The sequence below is a fragment of the Lepus europaeus genome, unplaced genomic scaffold (genome assembly GCF_033115175.1).
Source record: "Lepus europaeus isolate LE1 unplaced genomic scaffold, mLepTim1.pri SCAFFOLD_129, whole genome shotgun sequence".
NCBI lineage: Eukaryota > Metazoa > Chordata > Mammalia > Lagomorpha > Leporidae > Lepus > Lepus europaeus.
The window spans coordinates 280,527-297,573 of record NW_026909036.1 but is presented as its reverse complement, the minus strand read 5'-3'; positions in this window follow the sequence as shown (position 1 = coordinate 297,573).

Here is a 17,047-nt window from a genome sequence, read left to right as displayed (position 1 = left end):
TTTCGTGCACCCTGGGAATTACTCCTTTCCTTTCAAATGTGGGACTCAATAAGTCCAATCAGACAGAACTGAGTGTACTAGTATGTGGTGGGATGAGATGAAAAGGTCATATCAAGATGGCTGCTGAGGTAAAAGTTCATGCCAAGATGGCCACTGAGGTGAAAAGGTCATGCTAAGATGGCCACTGACAACAGAAACTGCCTGGCAACAGGCTGTGATTGATTGGGGCATAGACTGCCCCTTGACCAGATTGGCTGGCCTTGGCTATATAAGCTGTTGTACTAACTCAAATAAACGAGTCTGAGTGCTACTCGCCTCAAGCCTGCTTTCACCTGACTCCCGGAGTCTGTGTGGTGACTCCACGCCTCTTGCCCCCACCACACTGCTCCTCTCAGAAACGAACCCACTGCAACATTGTTGAGAAATCAACGGCAGCACTAGTATATGTAATACCTCAGGTGTGCTATTATTTTGGGGAAAGTGGAAGGGAATATCTGGGATCCCTCTGCAGAGAGAAGAGAGCCCCAGTACTGGTTCCTCTGCTGGTGGGTTTAGTGCAGGCTCCACTGCAGTTGGAACATTGCCCCTGGTCACCGGTCAACAAAATTTCAAGATCTTAAGCAGACAGGTGGATGGTAGCCTAGCAGAGTTAGAGAAATCTATAACTCATCTTGAATTTTCACTAGACTCTTTGCCTGAGGTAGCCCTACAAAATCAAAGGGGCTTAGATCTTCTATTTCTAGAACAAGGAGGATTATGCATGGCCTTGGGAGAAACTTGCTGTTTCTATGCTAACCACCCAGATGTGTGATTAAGAACAGTTTAGTGCTGGTTCAAAAACAATTGAGAGAAAGAACAACAAAGAGAAAGTGGAGATAATTGGTATCAAAATTTCTTCTCATGGTCACCTTGGCTGACAACACTTATCTCAGCAATTGTTGGACCCCTGACCATCATACTTATAGGACTTTTTATAGGACCGTGCTTCCTAAATTATCTCTCAAAGTATATTACCAGCAGGTTAAATGCAGTCAAATTATTAATGCTCTGAACTCACTACCAACAGCTAAGTCAGGAGGAAGGAGAAGGGCCATGCCAGGTGTTGGGTCAGCAAGGCAAGTCAATAGTTTGACGCCTGAGTAAAGCCAGTGGGGAATGTGACAGCATGTCATTAAGTTTAAGGTTTTCTCTTGGGACATAGCCTGCCCAAGTGGTTATAGGTTATCTTGGTTGGTTGTTTCAGAGAAGGGACTGTTCCTCTGAGAGAAACAAGTTATAGATATCAGTCTGCTCTTCCAGCTGTAACCAGCATATTTCTGGCTTCTGTATTTCTGCTTGCTTGCTTGCTTGATAATGGTCAAGAACACCAAAATGTAGTTTCTGCCTTTAACAACCCCCCACCCCAACCACTAAAACTCTGGGATGCTTTCTCCAGATTTTCTCTGTGAGAGGGCAATTGCCAGCTGGCTAATAAAGACTCCTAATTTATTTCAAAGGTCTGATGTGTTTTAATCCATGTACCCACAACAATGCAGCTTACCTCTCACATACTTGAATAAAATTTAATGAGGTTTGCCATGTATTGTTTAGTTCTTGTTTATTTGGTAACTCATGTGATGACAATAATTGAGTGGAATGATGTGTTTTTACCCTAACTGGAAATGAAGTTTTCCCCATGAGATAAAGAATGACCAGCAATTTGGTCTAAGTATAGTTGTATTATTTGAAATAGAAGAATGACTTTTATTTATTTCAAGTTTACATCTGGTTTAAGGACATAGTATGTATTCAGTATTGATAAAGAAACTATTGTAATCAACAACTCAACTTAGTCAACTTAGTTGCACTGTTGTGATGAATTTGGCAAAACAGTATTATTGATATTGCTATGTAGATATTTTGTAGATGTGATTAACATCTGTCATCAAATAAGTAAGGAAGATCATGTTTGTTAATGCTAATTCCTCTATTAAGAACCCAGACTGATACAATAAATACTGACAAGAAAATATAAATTTAAATTAGTAATATGTATATCTGCATGCTTTCTGTGAAATGGAATGTGGGCATAATTAGAAAGCTTGTGGACTCTTAAGAATGAGTTTATGGGACTGGCACTGTGGCATAGTGGGTAAAGCCACTGTCTTCAGGGCTGGCATCCCATATGGGTGCCAGTTTGAGTCCTGTCTGTGCCACTTCTGGTTAAGCTCTCTGCTATGGCCTGGAAAAGCAGTAGAAGATTGTCCAGTGCTTGGGACCCTGTGCCTGTGTGGGAGACCTGGAAGAAGCTCCTGGTTCCTGGCTTTGGATTGGCACAGCTCTGGCCATTTTGGCCATCTGCAGAGTGAATCTGCAGGTGAAAGACCTCTCTCTCTCTCTCTTGTTCTCTGTGCCTCTCTGTACTCTGTCTTTCAAATAAATAAATTAATATTTTAGAATGAGTTTACTATTCAATTAATTAAATATTTGTAAGTTTTTAATAATGCATTCTAGACTATTGCTGGAACATTGTTGTTCAAGCCACCTTTAGAAAAGGACCAGCATTTTCCTTACTGCATTGTGGATTGATATTTTGTAACATTTAATATTAAGTAAAATGTAAATTAGTTACTAGAAAAATGAAATTTTGAAAGGACAGGAAATATATAATCCTGCTATTTCATTGTAAATCAGATGGCCCTACAAAATTAACCATTCTTTCTAATGATAATTACCATATTTTATTTTAAAATATCTGCAAACTTTGTTTTGTTGCTGTCATTGAATATATAACAATTACCCATACAGATTTACTGTCATTTTTATGGGCTACTTTTTGGCAACTTCTCTTATCTCCTGGCATTTGTATTGTTTCTAACAAAGTACTCATTTCTTCTCATAGTAATGCTAGCAAATTGCTTTTCATTTCATAATATTTGCAGCACATTTGAACTTTTTGTTCTTTGAATTTCTACTTACCACCTGTATGTACCTTTAATATCCAAGTTTAAGTCAGTATTTGCCTGGTGGAATGGAGGCCATCTTGCTTCAATTTTACATTATGAGGTCATCAGATGCCCAGAAGTTCTGTAAGGTGTCCTGGAAACTTTCAAGTACACAGTTTCTCAGAGAGACCTTAGGATGGGGTAATCATTCACCACTTCCAGGTAATATATTTTGTACATTTTATGGATGTTTATGGGGCTTAAATTTTCCTTTAGTTGTGAAAGATAAAGAAGTTGAAGACTATTCTGGTAAGTGCTATTGTCTTTGATTTTGTTTTTCTTGAGTTTTTAATTTTCCTTTTTTAATGTGTTATAATAGTCTGTTATCAGCAATTTTCCATATGTCTTTTATCAATCTATTATTTCTTCCACTGGATTATTCAATTCTCCTCTCTTAATTGCAGCATATTTTATTTCAGAAAACATCCAATATTTTTATTCTTCATATTCCTATTACCATTACCTGTGTGTGTTTATAATATCTTTTTTTTTCTTTTTTTTTTTTTTGAGAGGTAGAGTGGATAGTGAGAGAGAGACAGAAAGGTCTTCCTTTGCTGTTGGATCACCCCCAATGGCCACTGTGGCTAGTGCACTGCAGCCAACACACAGCACTGATCCAAAGCCAGGATTCAGGTGCTTCCTCCTGGTCTCCTATGCAGATGCAGGGCCCAACCACTTGGGCCATCCTCCACTGCACTCTGGGGCCACAGCAGAGAGCTGGACTGGAAGAGGAGCAACCAGGACAGAATCTGGTGCCCTGACTGGGACTAGAACCCAGGGTGCCGGTGCCACAGGTGGAGGATTAGCCTGTTGAGCCATGACACCTGCCCATAATTTCCTAATCTAAGTTTATCCTTCCATTATGAACCTGTGAATAAATTAAATTTTGATTATGAGGTCATGAATTCCAACAAAATTATTTAAGTTGTATTGAGAATCATCATTTACAAATATTTTTTTGACAGGCAGAGTGGACAGTGAGAGAGAGAGACAGAGAGAAAGGTCTTCCTTTGCTGTTGGTTCACCCTCCCATGGCCGCCGTGGCTGGTGCACTGAGGCCAGCGCAGTGCGCTGATCCAATGGCAGGAGCCAGGTGCTTCTCCTACTCTCCCATGGGGTGCAGGGCCCAAGCACTTGGGCCATCCTCCACTGCACTCCCTGGCCACAGCAGAGAGCTGGCCTGGAAGAGGGGCAACCGGGACAGAATCCAGCACCCCGACTGGGACTAGAACCCAGTGTTCCAGCGCCGCAAGGTGGAGGATTAGCCTAGTGAGCTGCGGCACCAGCCCATTTACAAATATTTTGAAAGATCTTGGCATTCATGATAATTCACATCATCCATGTCATGAATTTTAAAACCATCTTTTATTCTTTTCATTTTTAAATATTTTTTGTTTCTTATTTGAAAGAGTTGCAGAGAGGAGAGTCAGAGATCTGCCATCTGCTGGCTTACTCTACAGATTGATGCAATGGCTGTGTGGTCCAGGCTGCAACCAGGAGTTTCTTTCCATCTTCCACATGAGTGGCAGTGGCCCAATCACTTGGTCTATCTTCCACTGCTTTTCTCATGTCATTAACAGGGAGCTGGATGAGAAGTGAAGCATCACGGATAGGAATGAGCACCAATCTGGAATGCTTGCTTCACAGATGGTAACTTTATCTGCTGTACCATAATGTTGGGTCAAATGCAACATATTTCTAACTTATTTGAATTTTATGGGACTCTATATTTACTATCAGTGTATGATAGTTGCATTATAATAGGTACAGACACTGGCTTCTTTGAATTTTTACTGCTAACTTACTTGAGCTTTGATTTCCATTTTTTTCATCCATTTTCCTTTTTAGGGTAATTGTAGTCATATAGTTTCCAGCCAAAATACTTATATCTACTTGTTGTTCTACTATTGTTTCTCTAAAATTATTTTTCTTATAGTATATTTGATTTCATAGCATCTCTATCTTTACTTAATTTTTTATCTTGGTTCTTGTAACTATCACCTATGTATATAGTTAGTAATCTATGCTCAGCAAATCCTACCACTGTAAACCTTAAGCCATCTTTCTTGGCAATTTTGTTATGAGGTTATCAACTACCACAAAATTGTATAAGTTGTTCTGGGAACCTTCATGTACAGAATTTTTCAGAGCCATTTTAGGAGCATTTGATCTTTACTCACTTCAAGGTATCAGATTTTATGGTAAGTGTGATTGTTTATGGAACCATACCATTACCTTTGATTTTTTTGGAAATATCAGTAGGTTAGCTCTAAATACTGATATTTTACTGGTGTTTTTATTCTGGCAGGTGGTGTTTTCATTGATTAGCATTTCCTGAAATACTCATTTATTTTTCTTTCTACCTTAAATATAATAGTATATTGTTAAAATATTTTATTTATTTGAAAAGCAAAAGTTACAGGGTGAAAGGAAGACAGAGAGTGAAAGTTGTCTGTGTGTGTGTGTGTGTGTGTGAGGAAGAGAGAGAGAGAGGAAAGAGAAAGATCTTACGATCTTCCATCCTGGTTCACTCCTCAAATTCTGACAATGACCATGGCCAAGCCAGATTGAACCCACAGCCTAGTAGACTTCCATGTCTCCCACGTGGGTACAGGGGCCAAAGAATTGTTCCATCATCTAGTGCTTTCCCAATAGGGAAATCTAGATCAGAAGAGGAGCAGCCAGGACATGAACAGGTACTTATTTGGGATGCCAGCTCTGAAGACAGTGACTTTACCCACTATGTCACAATGCCAGCCCCAATAGTCTAGTTTTCAACAGTTTTTTTAATCTTCTTTGCATTCTATCATTGCTACTAAAACTATTCATTTTTTCATAGCAATCATAGTATATTTTATTTCATAACAGCCTGTTTATTTGCTTTTGCATTTGAGTTCATAGTTTATACCTACATATCTCTTTAACTTGATATTGTAAGCCAGTTCTAGTACTGTGAATGTGTGGTCATCATGGTTGGGCTTTTCTTTATGGGATCATCAACTCCATCCAAAGACTACAGTTTTTGCTGCCAATCATGGACACACATTTTCAGAGACATCATAGATTCATCTGATAATTCTAATAATTCATCCTTGCAGTTAGCAAATGTTTACCATTTATGATTTTTTGAGACTCTTATCTTCAATTTTCAAAAGTTTCAATAGAATAGTTCAAGATACATATTTCCTTTAGAATAATTGTGATTAAAAATAATGTTATTTTGCAGACACTAGTCTTATTTATGTAATCCCTTTGACACTTAATCCTATCTTTTGGATCAATTATGAACTGAAACTGATCAATTTCACAAGTAATGTGGCATTGATGGGATTGGATTGGAATCCCCTGGCACATTTCTAGCTCTACCATTAAGGGTAAGTCGAGTGAGCATGTGCTGAACTGTACATCTCCTCCCTCTCTAATTCCCACTCTTATATTTAATAGGGGATCACTCTTCAGTTAAATTTAAATGACTAAAAATAATTGTGTGTTAATTAAAGATTTCAACCCATGGTATTAAGTAGAACAAAAAAAAAAACACTAAAAGGAATAAAATAGTAAGTTTTTCCTCAACAGTCAGGACAAGGGCTGATTAAGTCATTGTTTCTCACAGTGTCCATTTCACTTCAACATGTTTCCTTTTAAGTGCTAAGTTAGTTGTCACCAATCAGGGAAAACATATTATATTTGTCCCTTTTGGAATGGCTTATTTCACTCAGCATGATGTTTTCATCCATTTCACTGCAAAAGAATTGATTTCATTTTTGTTTACTTCTGTATAGTGTTCTATAGAGTATATATCCCATAATTTCTTTATCCAGTCTTCTATTAATGGGCATTTATGTTGATTCCATATCTTAGCTATTGAGAATTGAGCTGCAATAAACATTGAGGAGCAAACAGCTCTTATTTGCCAATTTAATTGATAGAATTTAATTTAATTTAATTGATAGAATTAAAAATGAGAGAATGATCCTACATGGGAAGTAGGATACACAGCAGACTCATAGAATGGCAAAAGCCCTAAACAGCACTCTGGCCTCAGAATCAGCCCTTAAGGCATTCGGATCTGGTCAAAAGCCCATGAGAGTTTTGCAGGCATGGAAAGCCAAGACACTGTGGCAAAAAAAAATGACCTATATAAAAGATCTCTGTGAGTGAGATCCCAGTGGAAAGAATGGGCCATCAAAGAAGGAAGTGCCTTTTTCTGAAGGGAGGAGAGAACTTCCACTTTGAATAGGGCCTTGTCTAAATAAGATCAGAGTTAGTGAACTCAAGAGGTTTTCATAGCCTAGGCATCTCATGACAAGAGTCTAGGGTGATTACTGACACCATAAATAAGAGTGTCAATTGTTAAATCAACCATGGGAGTTGCTGTGCACCTGCTCCCCATGTAGGCACTCTGTTCTAGAACCCCTGGGGGATGGCCAGCATTTACTATGAACATTTTGTGAAGTCATCAACATACTCAAAATTCCACAAGCAAGAAAAAAATGAGGGACTATCATAACATAGTACATTTGTCCTTCCTTATTTTCTCCTTTTGTGTATCAAAATAACAACACTAAACAATAAACAGCTTAGGTGTTTAGCAAAGAATTGCCATATTTTTCTGAAAAACATGAATTGTCTGCATCCTGTAGAAAATAAGTGATTTTCAAAATATTGATAAAGTAAAAAAGAATCAAGGAAATAGGACAAAATGACCAATTGATTTATAAAATGGGGAATATTTTTGTGCTTCTTAATAATTGTGAAGCTGGGCTGGCACCATGGCTCACTTGGTTAATCCTCCGCCTGTGGCACTGGCATTCCATATTGGAGCTGGATTCTAGTCCCAGTTGATCCTCTTCCAGTCCAGTTCTCTGCTGTGGCCCTGGAGGGCAATGGAGGATGGCCCAAGTGTTTGGGCCCCTGCACCTGCATAGGAGACCAGGAGGAAACACCTGGCTCCTGGCTTTGGATTGGTAGGCACTGTCCACAGTGGCCATTTGGAGAGTGAACCAATGGAAGGAAGACCTTCCTCTCTGTCTCTCTCACCATCTATAACTCTACCTGTCAAACAAAAAAAAATTAAAACAAAAGAATTGTGAAGCTAATGTAGACTCTAAAATGGCTAAAAGTACATAACATGCATAAAAGCAAGCATAATGTCAAATTTTAAAATTTATATTATATAACATAAATTATGCATATGCATGAACGTACAATTAAATAAAATCAAGAATAAAGAGTATTATTTGGCAGTCTAGATTTTTCAACTACTATTGGCCCATAACTGTAAAATATTAAACATAAATGAAAAGACTGTTAAATTACATGAAATCTTTAAGACTTCTGTTCCACAATATATAAAAATAAGAAAAAAAATCTAAGAGAATGCTGACATGTACTTAAGAAGACATTGATTTCCTAAATTAAATTAAAACCTCCATGAACTTATATAAACAAAATGAATCCTCAAATAAAATAGTCATAGAATATAAAGAGTTAACTTTTTAAAAAAAATTTTTATTTTTATTTTTTTGACAGGCAGAGTTAGACAGTGAGAGAGAGAGACAGAGAGAAAGGAAAAAAGTTAACTTTTAAGAGGAAGATGTAGTGAGAAACAAGTGGAGCCATGTAATCTCACTAATAGGGTAATGCAAATTATAATATTGAGTGTTTTATGACTATTAGAGTCATTCACAATAACTACAAAAAGTGTGTATACCTTGGAATAAATTTATCTAATGATGTGTAAGTTTTCTGCAATGAAAATTATGAAATATTAAAGAAAAAAACAGGAAGTACAGCACGTGGAGAATTCTTCCATGTTCATGGATTAGATGAAGTAATTCCATCAAAATTCCCAGATGTATGAAATAAGACAACTGTCTTACACCCTATACAAAAATCTATTCCAATGGAACAGGTATCTCAATCTAAGACCTGAAACCATCAAATTACTAGAGAGAAACATACAGAAACACTGCAAGTCATTGGCATCAGCAAACACTTCTTGGATAAGACCCCAGAGGCACAGAAAATCAAGGCAAAAATAGACAAATGGGATTACATCAAGATTAGAAGCTTCTGCCAGCAAAGGAAATACTCAACATAGTAAACAACAACCAAGAGCATGGGAGAAATTATTTTATATTTTATATTTATATATATATATTTTATATTTTATATTTGATGAAAGATTAATATCCAAGATATAAAAGGAGCTCAAGATACTCAAGAACAGGATAAACAGTCCAGTTAAGAAATGGACTAAAGATATGGACACTATTTTTAATAGATGAAATATAAATGGCCAACAGATCCATGAAAAGATGCTCAGCATTACAGCCATCTGGGAAATGCAAATAAAAGTGACAGAGGTTTCACCTCACCCCAGTTAGAGTGGTTTTCATCAACCATCAAAGAATAACAATAGCTAGGATGGGGGAAAAAGACACATTAATACAATGTTTCTGGGTCAGTAATGCTTAGTGAAATAACCCAGTCTCAAAAAGACAAGTATCTTCCTGGCTCCTGGCTTTGGTTCAGTTCAGCTCCTACTGTTGCAGCCATTTCGGGAGGGGACCAGTGGATGGAATACCTCTATCTCTGCCCCTCTGTATCTGTAACTCTACATCTCAAATAAATAAATCTTTATATATATATATATATATATATATATATATATGTGTGTGTGTGTGTGTGTGTACATATATATATATATATTAATTTATTTGACAGAGTTAGAGAGAGCAAGAGAGAAAGGTCTTCCTTTTGTTGGTTCACCCCCACACACACAATGGCTGCTACAGCCATAACTACAGTGATCCAAAGCTAGGAACCAGGTGCTTCCTCCTGGTCTCCCATGTGGGTGCAGGGGCCCAAGCACTTGGGCCACCCTCCACTGCCTTCCCAGGCCACAGCAGAGAACTGGAGTGGTAGAAGAGCTACTGGGACTAGAACCTGGTGCCCATACGGGATGCCGGCACCACGGGGGGAGAATTAACCAAGTGAGCCACGGCGCTGGCCCCAAACAAATCTTTTTTAAAGAAAAAAATGTTTTCCATGCTTTGTTGTAGTTAATACAGAGTACAAAAAAAGTAATGTGTATGAGAGAAATTGATATTTTCAGATTTGATTATTGTTTATAGACCATACCTGTACACTTGAGTTTAGTGGGTTTTTTTCCTAATTACTACTTCTTGAATTTTGTATTTGTAAAGCATTCAGGTTTTGATTATAAAGAAACTTAGAAGTTTGACATTGTAAAAAATTAAAAGAAATATAAGGAACAAAGGAGGAAGAATAGCAGTGAGGGAGAGAGTGAGGGTAGAGTGAAAACTGTCATCATGGTTGTAAAACAGTATCTATGAAACACATGAAATTTGTTCACTTTATATATTTTAAAAGTATTAAAAAGAGAATAAATAACATTCAAACTATCGAAAAAGTGAATTTAACTATCATAACTTGTAGACCCTGACCACAATTTTGTTTATTCTTTCTAATTAGGACTGCCAGGGGGTAAATTGCTAAAATAATCAAATTAGGATACAAGAACTTTTTGTGTCTCTAAAACAGCAATGCAGGATAAAAGACATGCCAATATTTGATCTTGGATGGAATTATAGTCAATTGATATGCTTTTCTGGCCTGTGCATTGAAACCAAGCAAAAGTTTTTTCTGATCATTTATAATTATTGTGGATAGGAATTTAAGATGGATGATGCAAGACTGGCCTTGTAGCATATTGGGCAAAGCCACTGCCTGCACAGTTTGAGTCCTGAATGCTATACTTCTCATCCAGCTCTCTGTTAACATACCTGGGGAAGAAGTGCACGTCAGGATTCTGGCTTCTGGCTTTGGTTTGCTCCAGCCCTGGCTGTTGTTGTCATTTGGAGAATGAATAAGCAGATGGAAGCTATCTCATTTCTATCTATCTATCTATCTATCTATCTAAATTCTATCTTTCCCCCCTCCCTCTCTCTCTCCCTCCATAACACTGTCTTTCAAATAAATAAAATGAATCTTAAAAAACAGTCTTAAAAAACATTAAGCGGGGGGAGGGAAATAAGTAAAAACACACCAGAGTGGCTGCCAGATTATAACTGTAAATAAGACTCACAAATAGGTCTATAAAGGTACTCCAAAAAGCCCATGGAAAATGGAATTAAAAGGTAAGTTTATTTTGGTACAAATATTTTTAAGTCTATACATACTTATTTAAATAAAATGTATTTCCATGTGCTTTTTGAAGGCCCCTCATATATGAGAAAAATAAGAAATAAATATGTAAGTGAAATAGTGAGAAATGAAGTAATTCTGTTTACAGCTTTTCATTCTTCTAAGTATGAAAGAGAATATCTTTTAATAATAATTCAAACATGTATAGATATCTTCTTCAAAAATAAAGTAATTTAATTATACCTTAGTTATTTTTCTGCTTGAATTTATTTTGATTGTATAAAATGAAATTTAAAAGTCTGGTAGAAATGAACAAAGAAGGAATCCACAGATGGCATTTATCAATTTGCATTAAATTTACCTGTTCACTAACTCCTGCTTGCTACAAGTGAAGATCAGATAGTGCCAGGTAAACAGTAAGTAGGAAATACTAGGCATGGTACTGGTTAAGTGAAGAATATGACTGTCATTATTATGCCTTCTAGATGGGCAGCCAATAAAGACATAATGGAGCTAGCACAAGTGACGGCTGGTTTGACAGACAGAGTTCAGGTGCAAGGGCACTGCATGATGAGAGAAGCTGTCCTGTTCCAAGAGGGTAAAAGAATGCTTCCAGAAAAGAGATAGTGATGCTCTGCTTCAAAATGATTAAGAGTTATCACAGAAAGATGCATTGATAGCTCATTTATTTGGTGCCTTCCAATTTCTTGATGTAGGCACCTATTGCTATAAGAGAGGGATGTAAATGTGTTCTTGCAAAGGAAAGAGCACAGGCAAAAGCTCTGAGGTGGAAGAACATATGTCATATCAATGGTGTCATCCTATCAGATATTGACAAACTTGAAAGGTTTTCAGATTCAAATTCTGGCTCTATCAATTGCAATTTGTGTAACCTTAGGCAAAATGTAAAACTATATGTCAGTGCACTTCATTGTAAAATGAAGACAATTATTGTATTTCTTTCATAGGCTGATTTGATCAACAAAATTAACATTCAGACAGCACATACCTAGTGTTGTTAGATATTATTAATGTTAGATATTATTGTTACTTATATATTATATGTTTTGATATTTTATACTTTTCTAGATAAAATCAGAACATTGATTATTCTCTCTTTTGTTAAAGGTACATGTCCACATTGACACACATAAGAATGGATCCAATCCCAACATCTAAATCCATACAATATATACTTAGCCATGACATAACTCCACACTTTATGAAATGCTTCCAGCACACAAATACCTAGCAAATGAGACATACTATAAAATTAGCCTCTTAAATAATATTTACTAATTGTCCTAACTATGTATTCTTCCCACAAGAAAGCAGTTTTACAAGTCCACCAATCTAGAGTACAATGATTAAGGGTACAACTAAATTTATATTGTCAAGCTGCTTGGTTTATTTTGGCTTCAGTTTACTTATATAAAAAATAGAACCACAGTGCCTAACACAGGGTAGAAGAGAGAATGAAAAACAGATGTACGCAGAATGTTTAGCTCACAGGTAGCACAAAAAATTGCTACTGCTATCAGTATTCTTAGATATGGTGGAATGAGAAGGTGAGAAGGTCATGAGAAGGTGAGAAGGTCATGCCAAGATGGCCACTGACAACAGAAACTGCCTGGCAACAGAGTCTGACTGGCAACAGGCTGTGATTGGTTAGGGCATAGACCGCCCCTTGACTGGATTGGCTGCCTTGGCTATATAAGCAGCTGTAGCAACTGAAATAAATGAGTCTGCAAGCTGCTTGCCTCATACCTGCTTTCTTTTTTTTTCTTTTTTTTTAAATTAAACTTTTATTTAATGAATATAAATTTCCAAAGTACAGCTTATGGGTTACAATGGCTTCCCCCTCCCATAACTTCCCTCCCACCCGCAACCCTCCCCTTTCCCACTCCCTCTCCCCTTCCTATCACATCATGATTCATTTTCAATTCTCTTTATATACAGAATATCAGTTTAGTATATATTAGGTAATGATTTCAACAGTTTGCCACCATATAGCAACACAAAGTGAAAAAAAAATACTGTTGGAGTACTAGTTATAGCATTAAATAAGAGTGTACAGCACATTAAAGACAGAGATACTACATAATAGTTTTTTAAAAAAAATAATTAATTTTCTATGCCATTTCCAATTTAACACCAGGGTTTTTTTTTTTTTCATTTCCAATTATCTTTATATACAGAAGATCGATTCAGTATATAATTAGTAAAGATCACATCAGTTTGTACCCACGCAGAAACACAAAGTGTAAGAATACTGTTTCAGTACCAGTCATAGCATCACTGCACATTAGATAGCACATTAAGGACAGATCCCACATGGGATGTAAGTACACAGTGACTCCTGTTGCTGACTTACAATTTGACACTCCTGTTCATGGCGTCAGTAATCTCCCTAGGCTCTAATCATGAGTTGCAAGGGTTATGGAAGCCTTTAGAGTTCGCTGACTTTGATCTTATTCTGATAGGGTCATAGTCAAAGTGGAAGTTCTCTCCTCCCTTCAGAGAAAGGTACCTCCTTCTTTGATGGCCCCGTTCTTTCCACTGGGATCTCACTCACAGAGATCTTTCATTTAGGTCTTCTTTTTTTTCTTTTCCATGGTGTCATGGCTTCCCATGCCTATAATACTCTCATGGGATCTTCAGCCAGATCCGAATGCCTTAAGGGCTGATTCTGAGGCCAGAGTGTTGTTTAGGACGACTGCCATTCTATGAGTCTGCTATGTATCCCATTTCCCATGTTGGATCCTTCTCTCCCTTTTTGATTCTGTCAGTTAGTATTAGCAGACACTTGTCTTGTTTGTGTGATCCCTTTGACTCTTCGACCTATCAGAGCCATCAATTGTGAACTGAAATTGATCACTTGGACTAGTGAGATGGCATTGGTACATGCCACCTTGATGGGATTGTATTGGAATCCCCTGGTACATTTCTAACTCCATCATTTGCGGCAAGTCAGATTGTGCATGTCCCAAATTGTACATCTCCTCCCTCTCTTTTTCCACTCTTAAATTTAACAGGGATCACTTTTCAGTTAAAATTTAAACACCTAAGAATTATTGTGTGTTAATTACAGAGTTCAACCACTAGTACTAGAACAACAACAACAACAACAAATACTAAAAAGGATAAAGTATTACATTGTACATCTAGAGCCAGGACAAGAGCTGATCAGGTCATAGTTTCTTATATTGTCCATTTCACTTCCACAAGTTTCCCCCTTGGTGCTCAGTTGTCGCCGATTAGGGAAAGCAAATGAAATTTCTCTCTTTGGGACTTGCTTAATTCACTCATGCCTGCTTTCATCTGACTCCCAAGGTCTGTGTGGTGACTGCACCTCTTGCCCCCATCACGCTCTCCTCTCAGAATGAATCCTCTCTGAAAGAAATCCACCGCAATGCTTAGACACAGCGCAGTCTCCCACAACATGCAGCGAAACAGGGTATACTGTAAATCACTGAAAACATATGGCTTTTTAGGCTTTTCTCCTATCATCCAATTTCCTTGGACATTTCAACTCATTCAATAAACATCTTAGAAGTTTCTAATCCATTTCAGGCTATTCAAAAGAGTGAGTCAACTAGAAAAGTCTTCTAATTGTCAAATAATGCCCTGTTTGTCAAAGAAATCACCCATCACCCACAAGTTGCCTTCCTTCCTGATACAAAATTAGAAGGGACTGCACTCCCTGCAGATAAATTGACCAACATATTAAACATCCAACCCCAATGCCATTGGAATTATTTTAGCACATTCATTCAAATGAATAAAGTCTGAAAAAGACTTTTTTGTTTAACCTGTAAAAATGGATGGTTAGGGCCAGTTCTGTGGTGGAGTATATTAAGCCTCTGACTACAGTTGCCAGCATCAATATGGGCATCAATATGGGCAGTTCCTCTTCTGATCCAGCTCTCTGCTTTTGACCTGAGAATTGAGTGTGGGATGGACTAAGTGTTTGGGCTCATGCAACCACATGGGAGACCCAGAAGAAGCTCTTGGCTCTTGGCTCTGGACTGGCCTAGCTCCTGCCATTATGGCTATTTGAGGAGATAGCCAGGAGATGGAAGACCTCTCTCTTCTGTCTCCACCTCTCTGTGTCTGTTGCTCTGCCTCTTAAATGAATTATGTTAAAATATGGACTGGTTTCTAAATGCTCCTAAGAACTTATGAACTCATCTGGTAGACAGGAGTTAGTTCCCAAATATAATTCACCATAATTCCACAGAGTCAGGTTGGAATATACTTTGTGTGAGGGGTGACAATGAACTTCATTATAAAACAAGGTGAGATTTCTTGCCCATAGGTGTCTCATGAGTTAATGGCATTCTGTAATTTAAGGTTTCATTTGAGGGGAAAAGTCACCTTTGGGAATAGAGAAGAAGTAATCCTACTGCTAAAGTTTGAATTGTGTTCCCCCAAATATTCATAGATTGAAGTTCCAACTGCATGACCTCAGAACGTAACCTTATTTGACTTTACTTGAAATAAATTCTTTGCAGAGGTAATCAAGACAAAACAAGGTCTTCAGGTGAAATCATGAAACAATATTACTGCCATTTTTATAAAAAGGGAAACCCCAGATGCAGACATACATATAGGGAGACAGCTATATGAAAGGGAAAGAAGGCCTAAGGCTGCAGGAAAGCCACAGGCTGTCAGGGATAAATGTGAATCCAGTTCCCCACAACCTTCAGAGGAACTCACCTGGCTGATACTCTCATCTCTAACTTTAATGTTCTGTAACTCTAAGTCAATAATTTCTGTGTTTTAAGCTACTCGATGTGTGGGATTTTGCAATGAGAGCCCTACCAAATACATCACAACTATACTCAAAGTTTGGACTTAGTATTGTAGAGTTTGGCTCACTTCAGAGTGTTTACTTCTGTTTTCAACTTGCCCCCCACCCCATGAAACTTTGGGCACCTTCCCATGGCAATGATGCCCTTCAGAAATAAATATTTAGAGAACAACTTTGTCATATAGAACTATTGTTAAAAACACCATTCTCACACAAATAGAAAGTGAACATCTGACAAAATTTTATTTAATGCATCAAGAATTAACCAGGAGAGAAAAAATGCAAATTCAACAGTATATAAGATATTAGGAATTATAATAGAAAAGAAATGACCAATTACTAACTCAGATGTCAGAATAATTGACTTTCTGCAGATTAATAAAATCTTAATGTCTATTGCATTAGGTTATCCTAACCTTACAGGAATACAAATGTCAACACCACCACTAGTGCAAATACAGATTGGAGCCTGTCTATTATTTTTGAATGCCTTTATTATATATACTTTCAGGTTTTATTTTTCTTTTTAATTCTTAAGACAGAAGCTGTGATGAATGATTTTTAGTATTTTATTCTAACATTCATTTAAGGCTACACATTTTCTATATGCATTGATCCATCTGCAGCCTATTTATTCCTTCAATCTCTGTATGTGAAGCTCTGGCTGTTTCCCAATGTCTCCACTCCTATTTGCATGCAGCCATCACAGGCTACATGTATTTCCATTCCTTTGCCTGAAATATATGGGTGTGATTGGTAGATTAGTACTTCAACCGTTAGAGAAAAATTCTTTACACCTGTATGTGCAGGTAATCACAACGCATCAGCCACAATTTGCAAGTCTGCAAAATGGCTATATTTTCTGCAAATATATCATTTTTGTGCAAAATCTTGAAATTCTGTGTATTTTTATACACATTTTCCATGATTTTTTTAGAATCAGCCTATGTATGGATTTCTTATTGTCTAGCACCAAAATAAACTTACATTTTAGTTTCATTCTGCACAAGCTTTTTGAAATCCCCATTGTTCTTAATATATGTTTATATTTTCTTTTTAAAATGAAAAATGTAATTTT